Genomic DNA, 18936 nt, shown 5'->3' with positions numbered 1-18936 from the left:
GGTTCTTCTCAACAATGTTTGTGTCTGCAATAGTTGCACTACCTTTGCTTAGGCTCTTTCTCTCAACAGTGTTTGTACTTGCAGTAGTTCCACTGCCTTTAGTTAGGCTCTTCTCAACAATGTTCATATCAATAATAATTGTACTGCCTTTGCTTAGGCTCTTTCTCTCAGTGATGTTTGTAATAATTGCACTGCCTTTACTTGGGTTATTTCTCTCATCAATGTCTGTATCCGTAATAATTGCTTTGCCTTCACTTGGTCTCTTTCACTCATCATTATTTGTATTGGTAATAATTGCTTAGCCTTACCTAGGATCTTTCATCAATATTTGTTTCAGTAATGATTTCACTGTCTTTACTTGGGTTCTCTCACATAGTACGCAGTTTTTGGCATTTGCTCAGAAGTGCACCGGTAACCCACTCACTCTCCCTGGGTTTACCAGCTCTATGCAGCGTCTTTAGCATTCCTTGTGTTTCACCGGCAGTTGTGCTCCTGTTTCATTGACTGGCAGTATGCCTTGTGAGTTGTTTGCTTCCTGCTTTGCCTTCCACTGTGTTTGACAGCTCCGGCTGCCCAAAACAGAAAACCGGTGAACTTCTCCTGAACAGGCACCTATAGCAGGGAAAGGAAGGAAGATTGAGAAAACCTAGGGGGCAACGCCCCTAGATGTGAAAGTGTGTGAAAGAAGAGGGAAGGCTCATACCCCTTTAAGTTTTCAAGAGAACTATGTTGTGATTTAAGAGAACTGTGTTTTGATTCAAGAAAATGATATACTTTTGGGTAGTGTGTGGGAACTGGGAATCAGGTGGAAAGCCCTTTTTGTGAATAGTAAGAAATCCATCAGTGGAGGACAAACTGAAGGAGTAAAAAGGGGAAGACTAATTTTCCTTAAAGAATGTGACTTTATTTTGAAGAGCAATGGAAAATCTATGGAAAAATCAGATGACATCTAGGGGAAGGGATGCCCCTTTCCTCAAGGGGCTGTATTTCTTTTCTTTTCTGCACCTTAAAACTTAAAGTTTGAAACTTCAAGAGAAAGCTATAAGTCTATAGCTCAGAGAAATCCCAATTTTCACCTTCTATTTGGTTTAGAGTGTAAGGGTCAGTTTAGGATTTTGGACACAGGACCAAAGACGCTTTGTTTGTTTGACATCCTGACACAAATGTTCCTTAGTTTTGTTGAGGCAGGGATCCCCTCATAGAGTTAGATATAGATAGGATTTCCCCAACTCTTTTATCGTTTTGACAATTAATGTTTATAACCAAAACCTTTACATCCCACTGTGTCTGAGTCTTACTCTTGACCCCTTTTATATGGTGTCAGAAGTGTGATCCGACTCAGCTTTTACAAACTGTGGTACCCCACGATCATTTAAATTGATCAACACCAATTCCTGTACCACAGAGATATATTTCCATCTAGTGGTCTGAAACCCATAAACAGAACGTTGCTTGGGGTAAATGGAACCTAGACGTATATTGTGCATATATAGATTTTTCTGCAGCATTCGATACTATTCTTAGCAATAGATTATGGCATAAATTGAATTCCTGAGGGCTTCTGCAAGGCCTTTTAATAATGTTGATGCTGCTACATACAGATACTTCAGTTAGAATCGGGTTAAATGCAGCAGGTAAACTCTCGCACTATATGGAAACTTGTTATGGGATGAAACAAGGATGTATGATCGCAGCGATCCTGTTCAATCTATGTTGTCAGATATGATGAAAGCTTTCAACATATCTGAAGCAAATCCCGTGAAGGTCAATGGGGTGAGTATTGGATGACTTGCATATACCGATGACCTGCTGATACTAGACTACACTCCAGTAGGTCTGCAGCACATGCTTGGCTCCTTAGTTACTTATTCAATAAATAATGGATTGACCATTAATATTAATAAAAGCAAAATCATGGTTTTCTTGAAAAAGCAAAGACCAAGGAAATATCTATGGACTTCGGCCTCAGAAAGAGTTGAACAAGTGACTTCTTATAAATACCTTGGAATCATCATTGATGGGAAGTTAAATTGGTCATCCCAATGGTCTGCAGTGAAGAATCAGTGTTTTGTTGCAGTGAATGCATTGAGTGCTTTTATTGGAAGAAACAGCAGCTATTCAATTTCTGCAGTTCTGAATATTTATCTAGCGAAAATAAGGTCTGTTTTACTCTATGCAGTTGAGATATGGTGTCATATTTTTGTAAACCGTTTAGTAGTACTTCAAGCCAAACTTCTGAGGAAACTATTAAGACTATCACAAAATCTTAGTGTGGAATATTTGTACTTGGAGTTCGCCATAAAAGGAATATGGTACGCATACACTAGCCAATGTGTTTTGTCCTACGAAAAGGTAGTTACATCACAAACGGATACGATTATTGTCCCATATGTGAAAGCATATCTAAGATTAGAAAGAAATGTGTTGAGTGGCACTATAGGCATCTTGCAAATATTACATCGCAAATGGTTAGCTGGGTGCGCACCAGGTACTACACCCATCATGGTTCTAAAAAGGGGTCTAAAGAAGAAATTGTATGACTTTTGGCATGAACAAAACGTGATTAATATCGCATTGAAAGCCAACAGTGGAGTGTACCTTGAAGAGTTTTTATCGCGCACTATGTCCCCTAAGTATATAAAAGCATTTCCAAGTATCTGTACATTCCGAACCTTTCTATTGATGAAATTTAATATGACGGAGGCACTGGAGACAAAAGCAGATAGTTTAGGAATTCCACGCTTATTGAGGAAATGCCGTCTATGTGGAAATAACTTCTCCGAGTCACTTTACCACCTTATTATGATTTGTGAAAGTTTAATTGATTTGCAAACTAAGTATTTTAAATCTTTTAATAATGCAATTGCCATGACAGAAACAATTGATTTATGGATGACTTTTATGAGAGGCAATTATATTAATCTAATCAACTACTTCGTAGTATTTTAACTAAAGATTGTGGAGATTTTAAACTGTATTGTATGATGTATTTTAGAAGTGCAATATGTATTTTATATATTTTGTATAGTTTTTTATGTAAATGTCATATGTCTTGCTTTATACAAAGCCTTTTCGCTAGATGTATATCTAATCTAATAAAAAAAAAAAAAAATAAACAGAACCCAAGACCCCACTTACCAGCTGGGAAAAAGAACCAGAATCAAGTTTTTCCCTTGACGGAACAAGCCATTCTACCCCTAAGAGTAAAGGTGGAGGGAAAAGTGTATAATCTCCTTTTTCCCCATGAATACCAGGTACCAAGTAGGGATACAATGATAATATCATTAGAACCTAGGGTAGAACCCCCCCCCCAAATTCAGCTGGCTATGTCATGCCCCCTGAGGGTACAGGCCAGGATAAAAAACTAAGAATATTGCCTCACTTGGGTTGTGGAGATAAAATGAAGTTTATTCTTCTGAATCTGACAGACAATGCATATTTTCCCTGAAATGGGAACACCCACAGACCAATCCCCATCATCTTCACAACGCAGGGCCCAGAATAAAGAGATCCTGGAGACCCCCTCCTCTCACAACACTTTATGTTCAGGGAGAAGGACCATCTCCTCTAGGAGCAGCCCTCTGTGATTTTCAGGGCATGAGGAATCGGAAAGCTTCCAACCTATTTTTGGGGTATTACCCAATTTGATCAATTTTAATTGATCGAATGGTAGATCTGGCCAAATAAGGTCAGTACCATTTGATCGATTAAAAATGATCAAATTGGGTATTTAATGCCAACAATGGGGAGCAGAGGTTACAGGGGGGGCCCCCGCAACCCATTTTAGGTATTGATGGCCTTGGTGGTTGGTGCTTCCGGAGGATTGGAGGCGGGGGAAGGAAACAATAAAAACAGAGAAAAGTGGACCCTGCAGTGTCGGATCTGACCAGCCTAAGAGGGACAGAAGTGATGCTGCAGGGTCAGAAGGAAGTAGACGTGCAAAAGGTAAGTGGGGGATGTATTGGGAGAGTGGAGGGGCACAGATTGGCTTTGCAGCGGAACTGACTACTGTCAATTCCATCGCAAACATTTCTGCCACGGCCAAATCACGTAGATCCCCTTGTAAAGTTTTGAAGAATAGGCATAGACACATTCTGCCAAGTACAACAAAAAAAACTCATATTACTTTAAGTTTCTCTTCTATATCACCCCTGAAAATAGAGGTACCCCTACAAACTTTCACTAAAACGATTAGACTTCCTGATTCTGCATCTTCTTGGTAGATTTCCTCTCCCTTGAATACAAAAGACTGTGAGACTTCTAATAATTTGGGCATTCTGTTCCTGATCTAGGATAATAATCCCAATGCACCCGGAAAAGTTTGGCAAGACAGTTTTTTCCCTGGTTAAGACACATTATCAGAGCCATCTGTTAGCCCTGGTTATCTAGAACACCTCAAAGGAAGTCAAGAAAATTGAGAGATCCCATCATCTAACTATCATCTCGTAAAAATGACAAATTAGATCCCTCATGGGAAGAATTTAGATACTCTCCAAAATACTAACAAAGATGAACAGGAGGAGCGAGAACCATTGATCCTAGGGAAACCCCTCCCTGGTTTATAGGTATTGGAGACACCCAGCAAGTTAAAAGCGAATCGACCAGTGTTAGACACCACAATGAAGGGGGGGGGTAGAAAGGAAGAGGTACCATCAGGTATACCCTCATATCCTGCCAAAATGAGTTATGCTACTCTTCTGGAGAGCATGGACACCCCATGAGACATTGCCCTCAAATATACTTGCACCATTGCTCCTACAATTGGACAAAAACCACAAACATGATATAGGGAAGGGGAAACAAAGTATTAGGATGGCCTATGACCAGGTCTGTTATGCCCGAACCAAGAAGTTTGTGGAAACCGGGAGGGATGTTGAGAAGAGAATGGGAGACACCATCTACATATACACTGGGATCAACACCAGATATAGACTACGCACTACTCTTAACGGAAGGAAGATTTGGGCCCCACTTGACAGCAGGAGTAAGAGGTGTGTTATAAGACTCAATGAGGCTTTTTTGGCAGAATTACCATGTCAGAATTTTCGCTGCGGTAATTGTGCCAATTGTGCCGATTTTTCGGCAGTGAGTGTCTTAATTCACCTCCAGGATTTTGCTGGAGGTAAATCTTCAACTTCATGGCCCAATCTCATAATTTGGAGCAGCAGTAAAATGGTGGCAACTCTGTTACTGTCATATTTACCACTTACGTCATACTCAAAATGAGGCAAAATTGTCTTTACTTTGCTGTTTAATTTGCTAGTGTGTACATCTTTGTGCTTCAATAGATGCTCTAGATCATTGGAAAACATCAATCATTTCCAATGTTCATTCTATCATGAAGTTGTCAAAGTAAAACAATCAGACTCCCCCAGTAGTAACTCTGATTTCTGGTTTCTCTTTGAGAACTGTTCAAGAGAAAAAAGGGGCACATTGGGAGTTTGCCGGTCCAGAAATAAGGTGCTGTTAACAACGTATACTAGCACCTTTGTGGACCGGCCACCTCCAAGTCTGTCGGCAGGGGCTGTGACCTACTGCTGGTAGAAAATATCCACAATCACTGGCCCCGGTACTACCGGTTCCTGTGATTGCGCAATCCCTATGCCAGGGTGTCCTATGGGACTCCATGGGAATGGGGATTTACCAGCATCTCTGCCACCCATAGATATCTCCATAACACCCGGATATTGGCTGGCAGAGATGGTGCGGTAGCCCCCCAGTATCTCGCCTGAATTAACTGCGGGATACGGGGGGACTTGTAATGAGCCTCAATGCGTTGAAGCGATCTCACAACAAAGTATTGTGATTCACATATCTGTTAGTGTAGTACATTAAACAGGAACTAACCTACCATCTCATTTTTACCAACCGGGCATAAGTTAAAATGTATGACTTCAAATTGCTCACATACACCTCACATTATTCACCACCCAAATATTGTATTCAATATAAAGTGTCGGCTACATCTGGAACGCATGCTTTACCGGGATATTGCTAATTTTCGATCGTTAAACTTAATGCCGATTTCGATTATTGGTAGTGAGTACAGGGCCCTTGCCCATGATTGAAACTCCAACCTTTTCATAACCTTCACCTTAAACTGCTTCCCCTTCTGCCATAATTTGATCTTGTGAATTTGCTTTGTTTGATATACTTACTCCGAAGTAATGTATGGGATACCTAACAGAAACCCCATATCCATATTCTTTAAATTTACAAGCAGAGGCATTGCATTTCCATGCCAAGGGTCATTATTTCTTGAATGGTTTCCATTTCCGGCCTTGTAACCCTTGCAGGTGTTTTTGAAACACTGTAGTCTATGAAAATGAAACCGAATGTGCCCCAGAATCAGATAGGAAACTCCCTCCTGTACCTCTCACAAAAATTCTCCAACCACAAACTAAATTGGGTCCACATACATTAGATAATCAGTCATGAATATATCATGCCTGTTCATTAAAATGATTCCTCTTGCCATAAGCATTGACCCTGCATGTAACATCAGTATAGCCCGGTTTTCACTATCTAGTAGATCATGATGTGCTACCATAAGTGTATCCAATCTTTGCTGTAAGATTCTTAAGTGCAGGCTCAGTTATTGGGCCCTAGTGTCCATAGTTCTTATGGATAGTGCACTTGTCATGGACACTTTAGTCACATTTTAGAAATCAATACACTGGTAATCTTCTGGGGTATGTCAAACCTGGAGATTATATGTATGTATGCATGTATTTATTCACAAGTGATTACTTTGGAATCGGCCAATGAAATCAATTTGTAGATCGGACCATGTTACTATCAGATCTCTCTTCAATAATGGCGTTCTAAGAGTTAGAACACTGAGCTGAACTGGGCATACACTTGACATCCCCTGGTGCATGAGTCAATAACCTAAACATTGTTGGGCAATACGCAAACTCCCTCAGACACTTACTCACTGCAATTTCGTTTCAGCCTCCCATGGACTACCGTCATTGCATCATAAGCATGATGCATCATGAGTGTGCCAAAAGAGATTGGGACCTCCTACAGAGTGTGTCCTTAAATGAGTTTGCAGAATAACACACTTCTTGCAAATAGATCTTTTTCTTTGTCTTTAGAAACACATTCAACTATGTATTCCTTTACAGACCTCATCTGTGATCTTGTTCTCTTCCTGGTTCAATATGTGCTTCCAGACTATCCCTACTATCTGATACATTTTTTGAGTGCTGATCAGGAGTATGAAAACTCCACTCGACCATGTGCAGATCACTTTCCTTTTGTGATTGTGATTGTGATCTCGTGACACTGCCCCCTGAACCTCCTCTCCAATTACCACCACTACATATAATTGATCTGTTATTTCATTCCCTTCTTTATCATCACCTAGTAACTTGGAGGTCCTCTGATTGCCTTCCAGTAGATGGGTATTTAGTTCTCCAAGATTGCAGATTCCTTGGGTCAGTTATGCATGTTTTATTTTCCACCCTGGTATGTATTCTACAAAACGATTCCAGGCATAATCACAGTTGGTAATGATAACCAGTTATCTTACCTGATTTTCTACAGCCATGATAATTGCCTCATACATGGCAACCATTGTGACTATCTGGCTATTTCTGAGGCCTGTCCAGAATCCTACCAACAGGATCTTATCATTCTTTGTCCTTGCATTTCCTATCACTGCCAGCAGCTCGTTTTCAGGAACATTTTTCACATGCATAACTATTCATGTAGATAGCTGGCAAGTCTTGACAATTTTTGCTTGAATGTTTTGTTCAGTGAGCGACAATAATCAGCCAACTAGTCCTCAATAGTTTCAGATGCTTCTACAAATGTACACACATTAAGATGTTCTGTACATATTTCAGCTCTCTGGGCAAACATTGAAATTTAATTCCGAAGAGGTTATCCTGAACTGAAAAAGGTTACCTGTTTGAATGTGCTTGTTCTGTGTATACTGTAATAGTTGATGTGCAGTTTCATTGATTACCCGCTTTGATTGTACAATGGGGCATAAATCTTGCAAAGTCCAAACAAAAGTTAACAAAGCCTTCTCATTTTCATTACATTTTGTTTTTATTTGTGACAATGCTTTGCTAGCATGAGCAATCACTTTGTTATTTCTCTCATGCTTTTAGTTTAGAACTGATAACATGCATTTTCCAGTAAATGCTATCTCAAGCAAGAATTGTTGACCTCTTCTGCTGTAGACCAAACATGGGGCACTGGTTAGGCAGTTTTTCAACTAAAACACTGCCTCATGTTGTTTTTCTCCCCAATTTCATGGCACACTGTGCTTTGATAATGGTGCCAGTGTATAATTGCGGCATAATCTTCATTGAACTTTGTGTTATAGTTTGTCATCCCCAATAGGCTTTCAAACCCTTTTGGGTCACCGGATTCCTTCAGATACTAAAGAGTCCCCACCCCATTTTTCTTCAGAGGATGCAAAACCTAGAGTGTGACCTCATGCCTCAAAAATGTTATCATATGTCTATACCATTGGGCTTTCTGTAATGAGACTCTTGCACCTGTGTGTGTAGTTGAGTGAGTACCTGCCTTATGCATGGGAAATGTGTGTCTAGATCCTTACTCTTAAGTAGGATATCATTCTCATATATCCAGTTGCCATGTTCTACTGTGTCCAGCATCACCTTTTGTAATAAGATCCGAAACACAACATAGCAAAATGTCATACATTCCCAGACCGGATGGGGACCTTGATACATAAACAAGAACAGATGCTGAATGAATCCGGCTTGAGGACCATCAGTACCCATAAGTCATGTCTAACATGGTACATATCTTTAACACTTGGAACTGAGCAAGACCCTGATTGATGACTACTAGCAGCTACCAACGGTTTCTCCAATGGCTGTAAAACTTCCACTGACTATTGGTTTCCAAAATGCCAAATATCAGTGTTGGTTTGATGCATATGGGTCTGCTTATTGTTCTTGACCTCGGAATATTGATGGTCTCTGACATTGATATTGTAACATAAGAAATATTTGCTATGTTATCTTGTAACATTAGAAATGTAAAATATTTATGTACCTGTAACCTAAGATTCTATTTCTTGCAAGCACCCAGTTCCTTAACGGCCCGGCGCGCTCTACAAATAAATAAACAATACAATACAATACAATGAGCACGACTACAATCTTTCACGCATATCAACATTAAAAGGACAACTTCAACCAGTTACAGTACAATATACGCAATTCACAATGATTCTGATCAATGTAATAACAAACTTACAGTTATCTGCTGCCAGTTATCACAATAATAGGGATTTTAGAGGCTGCCAACGTATTTACAAGATGGCAATCATATGGTTTCTAAACCATAAAAAAAATTATGGCTGCAGTTGTTGTATGTAGAGGGTATGTAGTCGTAGCATAGAAAAGTCCCAATACATATTATCAAACCTCTTAATCTTCACTAATATTGGATACATATTTATCTCAATGTTTTTATGAATTGATACATCAGAAATCTTGTCAGTAATCAGATACCTAAGATAGCGAACTTCCCTCACTTTCTCGAGCAGTTTACTGGGTACACACCACTTCCAGAAGATAAACACTGCAGTTTTATTTACGTTAAAATCGAGATCATGTGCTTCCAAATATCCAGCACAAGCTATCAGAGAGTGTTGAAAACCCACTGTAATTTGGGACAACATAATCAGAACATCAACATAAAATAACCAATGCTGATTTTATGCAGAATTTTCGGAGGAAGGTTTCTTACCTTGTCTACTGCTGTCCTTAGATCCGGCATATATAAATTAAATAATATCTGAGCTAGGACACAGCTTTTCTATAATCCACTGATGGTCCATATTGGGTCTGTGAATGCCCAATTTAAGCTTGGCCTTTTCCTTACCACTGTATCATATTGCAACAAAGACCAGAGTAGGCCACACATATAGGCAGAGTATTAGGTGTCTTTGCAGCCTGTCTAACACATTGAAAAATGAACATATAGGTGTTCATGCCCAAACCCTCATGGAAGCCAATATGTTGAATTGAGAATGCAATAGTTGTTCGCCCAAATCTCAATTTCCCCTAAAAGTTGCATAGCAAATACTTTGCTTGTCACGTCCAATAGAGCAATACATCTATAGTTATACAGAATTTCCCAGGAACATTTGTTGTATTTGGGAATTATGTTTTATTTTGACCAAGAAAATGGTATGGTAGATTCTTGTACAATTTTATCATATAGCACTTTAAATATTTCGCCCCACATGGGGGTGGGGGGGTTGGCGTTCAGGATGACATTTGCGAGTGCATCTAGATCATGAGCTCTAGAATGTTCAAGTTTTTGAATCACGGTCTGAATATCTTCCTGCCTAAAGTAATTCCCCGCCCCCAGTTGGCGAGCTTCAAGAGAGCATTTTTGGAAGTAAAGTAATATTTATGTTTCATGTAAACCATTCATTCTTTTGCAGGGATGTAATTTATCTGTATCTTCCCAATCGGGGCCTCCATTTTAGCTAAGGTGCTCCAAAACCACACCAGACTCTAATGTTTTTCTTTTTTTTAATTGACAACATTTCAGCTGATTGATGAATTTGCTTGGCCTTTTTATGTAGTAATAATACATTTTTATACTTTTGTTTGCAGGCTGTCTGCTTGCTAATTGTCTCACCAACACTAATATCAACTTACTCTAAGGCTTGCAAGGCCTTGCACCAGCTCGTTTGTTTCCTTAATGATTTTTATATCATAATTGTGCTTGACAAGCATGCATACCACACACAAGGTTTGATCTACCACTGTAATCAAGGGAGCTGTAAGTGATTTTATAATTTCTCAAAAGTTAGTGGGGGGAAATGTTATAATGAGCACGTTTCAACTCCTCATCAGCATTAATTAGACAATTGTTTAGCATTCTTTCAGTCCCGCACATATTTTTGACACACCAATGAATAACTTTCAATTTGTGGTTTACTACTAATGTGCGTAGGTTCTCTAAATTGTCCCTTAAATGTATATGTACACACAGGTTCAGTACTAGTGGCCCATGACTGCTTTATCTTCCATGTTTAATATGTAGTGATTGCACTTTCATGTTTATTATCACCAATGTAAATATATGAACTGTGGATTTGTGCCTCCAGTTTGTCCACATGCATTTCCTTGGAATATCACCTTTTGTACGTCCATTTAGCATAATTAGATTCCATTGCTCACATGGCTCCGCCCACATTTTGCCTTCACGATTTCCCTCCTTATGGGTTCTTGTTGCCTGCAACACTTCAATGTCTATGATTATATTAGGGAGAAAGAACATTAAGATCTCCTTCTAAAATGGTATGCGAAGACCCAAAGTCAGCAGAGCTTTCTTCTAGCAATGAGCAGACTATACCACGCTCCTCCAACCCATTGATGGCGCATTATATATATTTATTATGAGACAATCCACTGTAGATGTGTACCATGTTAAATGCACACCCAAAACCGCAGCACACTGCAATGCTACTTCTACTGCCTGGATTTTCATAGCACAAGAGACAGCTACGGCTAAACTGCAAAATAGCGGACCCCTCTGTCCCTTACAGGCAGGATTAATCACAGTATGAAAAACATCTAAATAAAAATGGTCAGTCATCCAAAGAATGGTAACATCATATTGTGGTTATCTCTTTTTCACCTAAATTACAAAAGAAAAAAAAGAAAACTACAGTATCGGAATATGGGAATAATCTCATATAATCGTGTTCATCTGTAATCCCCAATGCACACAATTGTATCTCTTACATCTCTAGATGTTCCTCAATAGAAAGGTTCTTATTGTTGGTGTATATTTTGAATATTTCTTAAAGACAGTCAAAATGTTTGTAATGGCCTATGCAAATGTGATTCTATTTATACCTGTTATTGGGATATATCCATGGGCCTCTCCCTTCATCTGGGGCTGACTCGTGTGTAGTGTGCAAAATTACATATATGGCTCTGTCTGAAAATCACAGGGGCCCCTTGCATTTCTCTCTTACCACCATCAATAAATCTCTCTCTCTGGGAAGTAGAGTACTTTACCTTTCCTCATGAACCAGCTCTGCTCTCTGCCCCTCCTAGGGAATGTCTGAGGGACTACGAGTTGCTTGCCCGCCCTCAATGTGTGTGTGTGTGTGTGAGCTCATGCGTGTGGTGTGTCTATCTGTGTGTCTGTGTGTGCACTTTTCTGTGGTTGCGGGTCTGTTCGTGCTGATTGTGTACATGCTGTCTCATGTTAAGCACCATTGCTGTGTCACAATGTATGTGTTTTGTTCCTATGCATCTGCTGGAAAGGTTCACATGATTTGGTTTTTCATAAGGTGCACCATCGTTCTGCCTTGATGGAGTTGTCCCCCAACACAGGCACACATTCTTGTTGGGCCTTCCTTTTTACCATTCCTTGTGTGTTTTAAGTGCTCATTGCCAATTTTGATTGTGTTACAAAAGACATTTTAAGTTTTCAAGGAAGATTTGCAATTGTTTTGTTTGTATGTATATTGTTGTTGGCTTGTGGTTGTGCTTTGACCTGTTATGCAACGTTGCATTCTTAGGTTGTATGTGTTATGTCCCCAAAAGCATCTTGGCCTGAACATGACATTCTGCTTTTGAATGCATACCATCGTTAGCATTAATAGGAGTTTCTTCAATCCCTGATCTTCCTCCCTAGACACATCTTTTGATATGTTTATTCCCCGCCCTTGCACTCCCACCCTTTAAGTTTTGGTCATAAACACATTAAGACACATCATGTTATGTCATGCTGTTTTAGGTCATGTTTTGTTAGCTTGTATGTGATTTCAGCGCTGAAAACAAACATTGCTGGGGAAATGATATTTGTTTTTAGGCACTAAACACCCTTGCCTACATATTTTTGGAATGGTGCAATTATATAAACAAACTCCATTCCTAGAGTATGTGAGGAAAGGGTTGGATAGCGGCTGAAAACAAATATTGCTTACCCAATGATGTTTGTTTTCAGCGCTGAAATCACTGGATGCCGTTTTGTTTTGCTGCATTTGCAATGTCATATTGCTTTGTGCAAGGCTGACAATGACTGTGAAGCAGCTAGAAGGAAGCATGTAGCACTCCCAAATCACCCAAATATTAAAGCAGAGGTTCAATCAGAAACTGTATTGGCCAACTGGATGGGGCATGTATTTTTTTAGCATATTTCGATTGATTCGAAAAAATGTTCCTATGTGTTTTACCTACGATTTTCTCACATTTACACATGCAAAACTCATGCATCGGAAGCCACCATCTTGCACTAATCTTATCTGTTCAAGTGCCCTCGAGGCAGTAAATTATAAGACTGCCCCTAAAGCTGACATCATTAGAAGCTTACACCCCTTGTGTCAACACTAGTGCATCTCTCATATCTCCCATCCACAAAACAACCAAGGCTGATCTTGCTTAGTTTCACGGTGTGGCTTGGTCGAGCTCATCCAGCCTGCAAAGCTCAACAGAACCAGTACTTCATGCTAGCGCCCTTAATGTTACTAATAATTTGCCGACTCTGCCAGGTGAACCTAAGCAAGATTGCCCTTGATTGGTTTGCAGATGGAAGATATCATGTTAATATATCTTTTTTTTATTATGGACAATATTTTTAAATCATACAATATTTGATTGAACTTACTAAAACCTGCAATCTACCCCTGGTAAACTCAGTCTCTAACCAGTCAGCAAGTGGGTCTCTCGAGCAAGCAGTGATCAAATTAAATGAAAACTTATAAACACAATTCATGTGTAGTAATCACTAAGCTTGGCATTTCCCTGGCAGTCTCCAATCTACAACTCAACGAAAGCTGATCCTGCTTAGTTTTACAGTCGGTAACGTCAGCAAATGATTAGTAGCATTCAGGGTGCTAGGTTAAACCAGAGATCGTACTTGGCTTTGCAGCCTAGATCGGCTTGACCCTGCTAACCGTGACCCTAAAATGGATCAACCTTAGATGATTTGAGGATGGGAGACTGCTGGGGAAATACCAAGCTTGGTAATTGCTGCACATGGATTGTGTTTGTACATGTATAAGTATCAGTGGTTTCTAGAATCATGTGTTTCAGCCTTGACTCAGAGGGGTCATAATCTTTATCTTGCTCATCATCGTCATCATGTTTCTGACACACTGTGAGTGGAAAGTCTCAGTTGGTTTGCAGATGGGTGACTACCGGGGAAATACCAAGCTTAGTGATTCCTGCACATTGATTGTGTTTATAAGTTTGAATTTAATTTGACCACAGCTAGCTCGAGAGACCCACTAGCTGACTAGTTAGAGCCTGGGATAACCAGTGGCAGGGTGCAGGTTTCAGTAAGTTCAATACAAAATGTTATGATTTAAAAATGTTGGCCATATTAAGAAGAATATATTAACATGATGTATTCCATCCGCAAAACCAACCAAGGGAGATCCTGCTTAGCTTCACGGGATTGGGTCGGAAAATGATAAGTTTCTTTCAGTGTGCTAGGATGAAGCATTGATTGTATTGGGCTTCACAGCCTGGATGGGCTTGGCCCTGCCACCCTCTGAAGTGTAGCAGGTATCAGCCGTGAATGGTTTGTGGATGGTAGACATGAGACATGCACTGTTGTTATGACAAGGGGTGTAAGCTTCAAATGGTGTCAGATTTAGGGGGGGCTTATGATTTACTGCTGCAAGGGCACTTGAATTTCCAACACATGACTTTTGCATGTGTACATGTGAGAAAATCAAAGGCAAGACACATGGGATACATTTTTCGGATAGATCGAATTATGCTAAAAAAAATACATGCACTATCATTTGGGCCAATAATATTTCTTAGCGAACTTCCCCTTTAAATTATACCCATTAGCGGAATTATGTTCAGGAAAAGGGCTACCACACCCAATGTAGACCTGCAAAGTAAGCTAGTGAGCAAATTCAACAACACTTCTGAACCTAAGATTCCCCTCCTTCCCCTATTAACAGTACAATGCAACTGATGCTCAGGGTCAGAAGAACAGACAAGGCTGGATGGTGCAGTTTAACACCCATAAGAACCTAGCTTCATACTGAGAGATCCAACCTCCCACATTACCATTACTCTCACTCTCAGCATGAAACTCCAACAGGCCTCAAACACATCCAAGCAGTCTGGACTAGGGCCTTGTTCTCAGAGGAGGCACATATCAAAGCCCACACTGATTTAAGAGTTCCTAAAGTTTCTCCCTGCTTTTCTCTCTATAGAGTCTGACTGTTTGTGTCTTTTTGGAACCTAGGGCACAAAATAAAGTGTGTGCTCTCCTGATCCCTTGGGTATCATGTAAATAGACTGAGGCAGTGCAGGCAGGCTTCACGCCTGTGCCCAAGGTGACAGACTGCCTCTTCATACAGTCCTTATAAAGTGCCCTAGCAGAGTTTTGTGATTAATGTGAACATATCCTTTAAACTAGTAAGCCTGCCATGCATAACTTTACAATCTTATTTCCCGTTTAATTCACTTCTACTGATTGCTAGAGTTGTTTTCCACCTGAGGCCAGTCTGGAAAGGTGTGGGTGGGAAAAATCCTCTGTCAAACTCTCCTCTTGTGTTTCACATCCCTCAATCTGCAGCCAAATTCACAGGCAATTCATTCCTGGCTCTGAGATCTCTCTCAGCAGGCTTGGATTTGCCAGAAACTCGTCGGGCTATCAGCTGGAAGGAACCCCATATGATTATCCGCTAGAAGCCTCCTTAGCTCAGCTCATGAGATCAAATCATATTCACAGAGACGGCCTGAGGGAACACCATACTACTGCCCAACCACCCACCTACAACCAGATACATCACACTCAGAGACAGATAATGACTAGAACACAGCAGCATTTCAAAGCATTGGCTAAACCCTAAGAGAATGCCTCGCCTTCTCTGAAATATCAAAACCACAACAAAGGATATCCTCCTGCGTTAACCACATAAAACTGAACACCTCTCAAAGCAATGCAAACAACATTGAGTCTAGGAATTTTCAACCAATAGGAAGCCAACAAGAGCAAGATCTAGCATTTTGATTAGCCCTCAGTTTTCTCCACCTTGCTAAGCAAATGGACACTCAAACTAGCCCATTGCAAAAAGCATTAGAAAATCCTCCCCCTTTGAGCAACACCTTTAAGACGAAATGACATAACACCCTCTGACCAATTCATGTGCACACTATAACTAATGAGGTCTTCACATGCAGGGAACCTCTGATCTGCAACTCAACACAAAGCACCACAATCTTGCTTTATCTTCTCCTCGTAACTAACAAAACCCACTGTCACCCTTTCAGATCAGACAGAGCACCTGGAGTATGTGTACATCTAAGAGACGTGAGGTGCAAATTCTAATAACAATTTCTAGTCAATCTAGCCACATCGCACAACTATCATGCTTCCACAACATGACTCAACATAATGCCACCATTACATTGCCTCCATGAAAGTTATGCTGGCCAATAAGGGAAGCTTTTGTCCTTTTTTGTTAATCACATTTTCTTCTAGTCAGACTCTAAAACCTATACATTCATCCAAAGAATCCCTATCACATATCCTTATGTTTTCAATTCCCTCCATTTTGTGAGTAAAGTGTGTCCACTGCACCGTGATGCCCCTGTGCAGTTTGTGCGCAATATACATTTAAAAGAATAAAAATGAATAATTTGGTCCAGCTGCAACCCAGGTTGGAGTCAGAATGTGCCTCTATATGGGCAAGGATTGGTGCCTTAAGATGAATATGGTGGTGATGTGTGAAGTATAAAAAAGCAAATAGCATATTATACCATAACAAGGTGACCAATGGGACATCATCTCCTCTCAGCATTTTCTAAAAGAAGGTGGCTCATGTGTTTTGCCCTCAGACGAAGCCACTGAATGCACTTGCATGACTTCAACCAGCTATGAGATTCTCTCTAAGCTAGTATGATCACTAGTCACAAAAAAGGTGGCACACCCAATTGCAGGCACTGACTGTAATCTACCTGCCCCAACCAATTACTGGATTTCCCCCTCCCTCATCACAGACAGTACATTTCATACGTGTGAATGTGATTTAAAGGGTTCACTGGGATTTTGTCCTCCGCTAGGAGTAGCCGCAAGAAGATGTCTGCGTGTTTCACTTTATGTTACAGACACACAATATAAACGACTGCATCCAACCAATTATTGTATTTAATCCTACCTAGATACTGACAAGAACTGTAATATGTGCATACATCATGCAAATTGGTCACTGGGATTATAAACGTTCTATTACTCACTACAATAACATGGCATGTCTGTTGCAAATTTAGTGACAGCCCCTGAATGTAATCCCAGGCCTCAAACAAATGCTAGGAATGTCTCCTCACTTGTCACTGACAACACATTATGTGTGCATTGATGGCATGCAAGGTGGTCATTTGTAATGCCCACTCCCTAGAACTGACTATAAGTGTCTGCCTCTGACAGATTTGGTATTCTCTCCTCGCTAGAAGTAAAAAAAGATAGCCTAGCCAGTTTAAACATTCTGTCTTCCCCTAAATTAAATCATGTTCATTTTTCTTCCTCTCTCTCAGCTTAACCCTACTACAGTGTTATAACTCTCCGAAAACAAAATCACATTTCACATTTGTACGATTCCTTCACTAAAATAAATCTGATTCTAATGTTGCTCACCCTATCAAATTCCTGCCTCTGCCTTTGCCCTACAAGACTGGTCCTAAAATCAAACCAAGCATACTATGTATTCCTGAAAGGCCAAACTAACCCGAGCCCCCTTCCCCTATACTCTCAAATTAAGGGAAAGCCAGCTTTGGCTGAATTGGCAGAAATGTTGGTGATTAGGATTGTTCCCTGATTAAGATTGCAGAGGCTTAGCATTCACTAAATGAAGCACTCCTGATGGAATAAAACAATGCTTTGGACAGTTCAGGAGTCATCCTGAAGAGAAGATGGTTTCTTTAAAAGAATGACATTCTCTGTACAGTTGGCCATGTTGCTCATTCTTAGAGCAAATCTCTATCCCATGTCGCAGCTGTTTGTTATTAATCACAAATGTTTACTTAAGTTTCTTACTCCTATATCTATTAGCAAAGAGATTCGCCAAAGGAATGTTCTTTCAATGTCTTGCTAAATGTTGGAGAACATTTGATCTAAGTTAATGCTGTCATAAAATAATGTATTTGACCTGCTCTCTTGTTTTAAATGGTTAGAAAAAGGAGATTCCAAAAACACATTGGAGATCATTTTACGGCAAGAGTTTATTGCATGGATGGGAGCACCAACATTAACACTTACGTGCTGTTGGGCTATCTCCAGGCAGGTAATCTCACCTATACTCCACAACCCTCTTCTTTATCACAGTCCCACACTACCCTCATTTTAGTCATCATGGACCCAAACTACCCTACTCCACTTTTCCTTGCCACACCACCCCACTAACCCCACCTCATTATTCCTCATCGCAGACCCCCACTTACCCACCTCACTCTTCCTCCTCACAGTACCCCAATATAGGCACTTCACTCTTTCTCGTCACAGTACTGCAATAGTAATCACTTGTATTACCCTCACATCTATTTTTCCTGTCACAGTACCGCATTAATAATACTATCTTTACTGTCATCTCCCGCTGTCAATAAACCGCCATCGCTCTTCCATGTTCAGTACCAATGGTAATCTTACCTTTATCACCACATACTTCTTCCTCGTCCCAGTACCCAATGCCAATCTAACCTTTGACCCACATCACTCTTTCCCTCCCAGTACCCAATAGTAGTCTTACCTTTACTCCCAAATCCCTCCTCCCTGTCACAGCCTTCCAATACTCCCACATCATTCTTCCTCATCACAGTCACCAACTACTCCACTTTCTTCTTCCTCGTCACAGTATCCCACTAACCCCACCTCACTCTTCCTCATCACAGTACCCCATTCCTGTCTAGTGGACACAAAAAAGATGAAATGCTTGATAAATCCGATGTT

This window comes from Ambystoma mexicanum, chromosome 7q, assembly GCF_040938575.1.
Source record: "Ambystoma mexicanum isolate Mex_15411 chromosome 7q, UKY_AmexF1_1, whole genome shotgun sequence".
Taxonomy (NCBI): domain Eukaryota; kingdom Metazoa; phylum Chordata; class Amphibia; order Caudata; family Ambystomatidae; genus Ambystoma; species Ambystoma mexicanum.
This window is presented reverse-complemented; position numbering follows the sequence as displayed.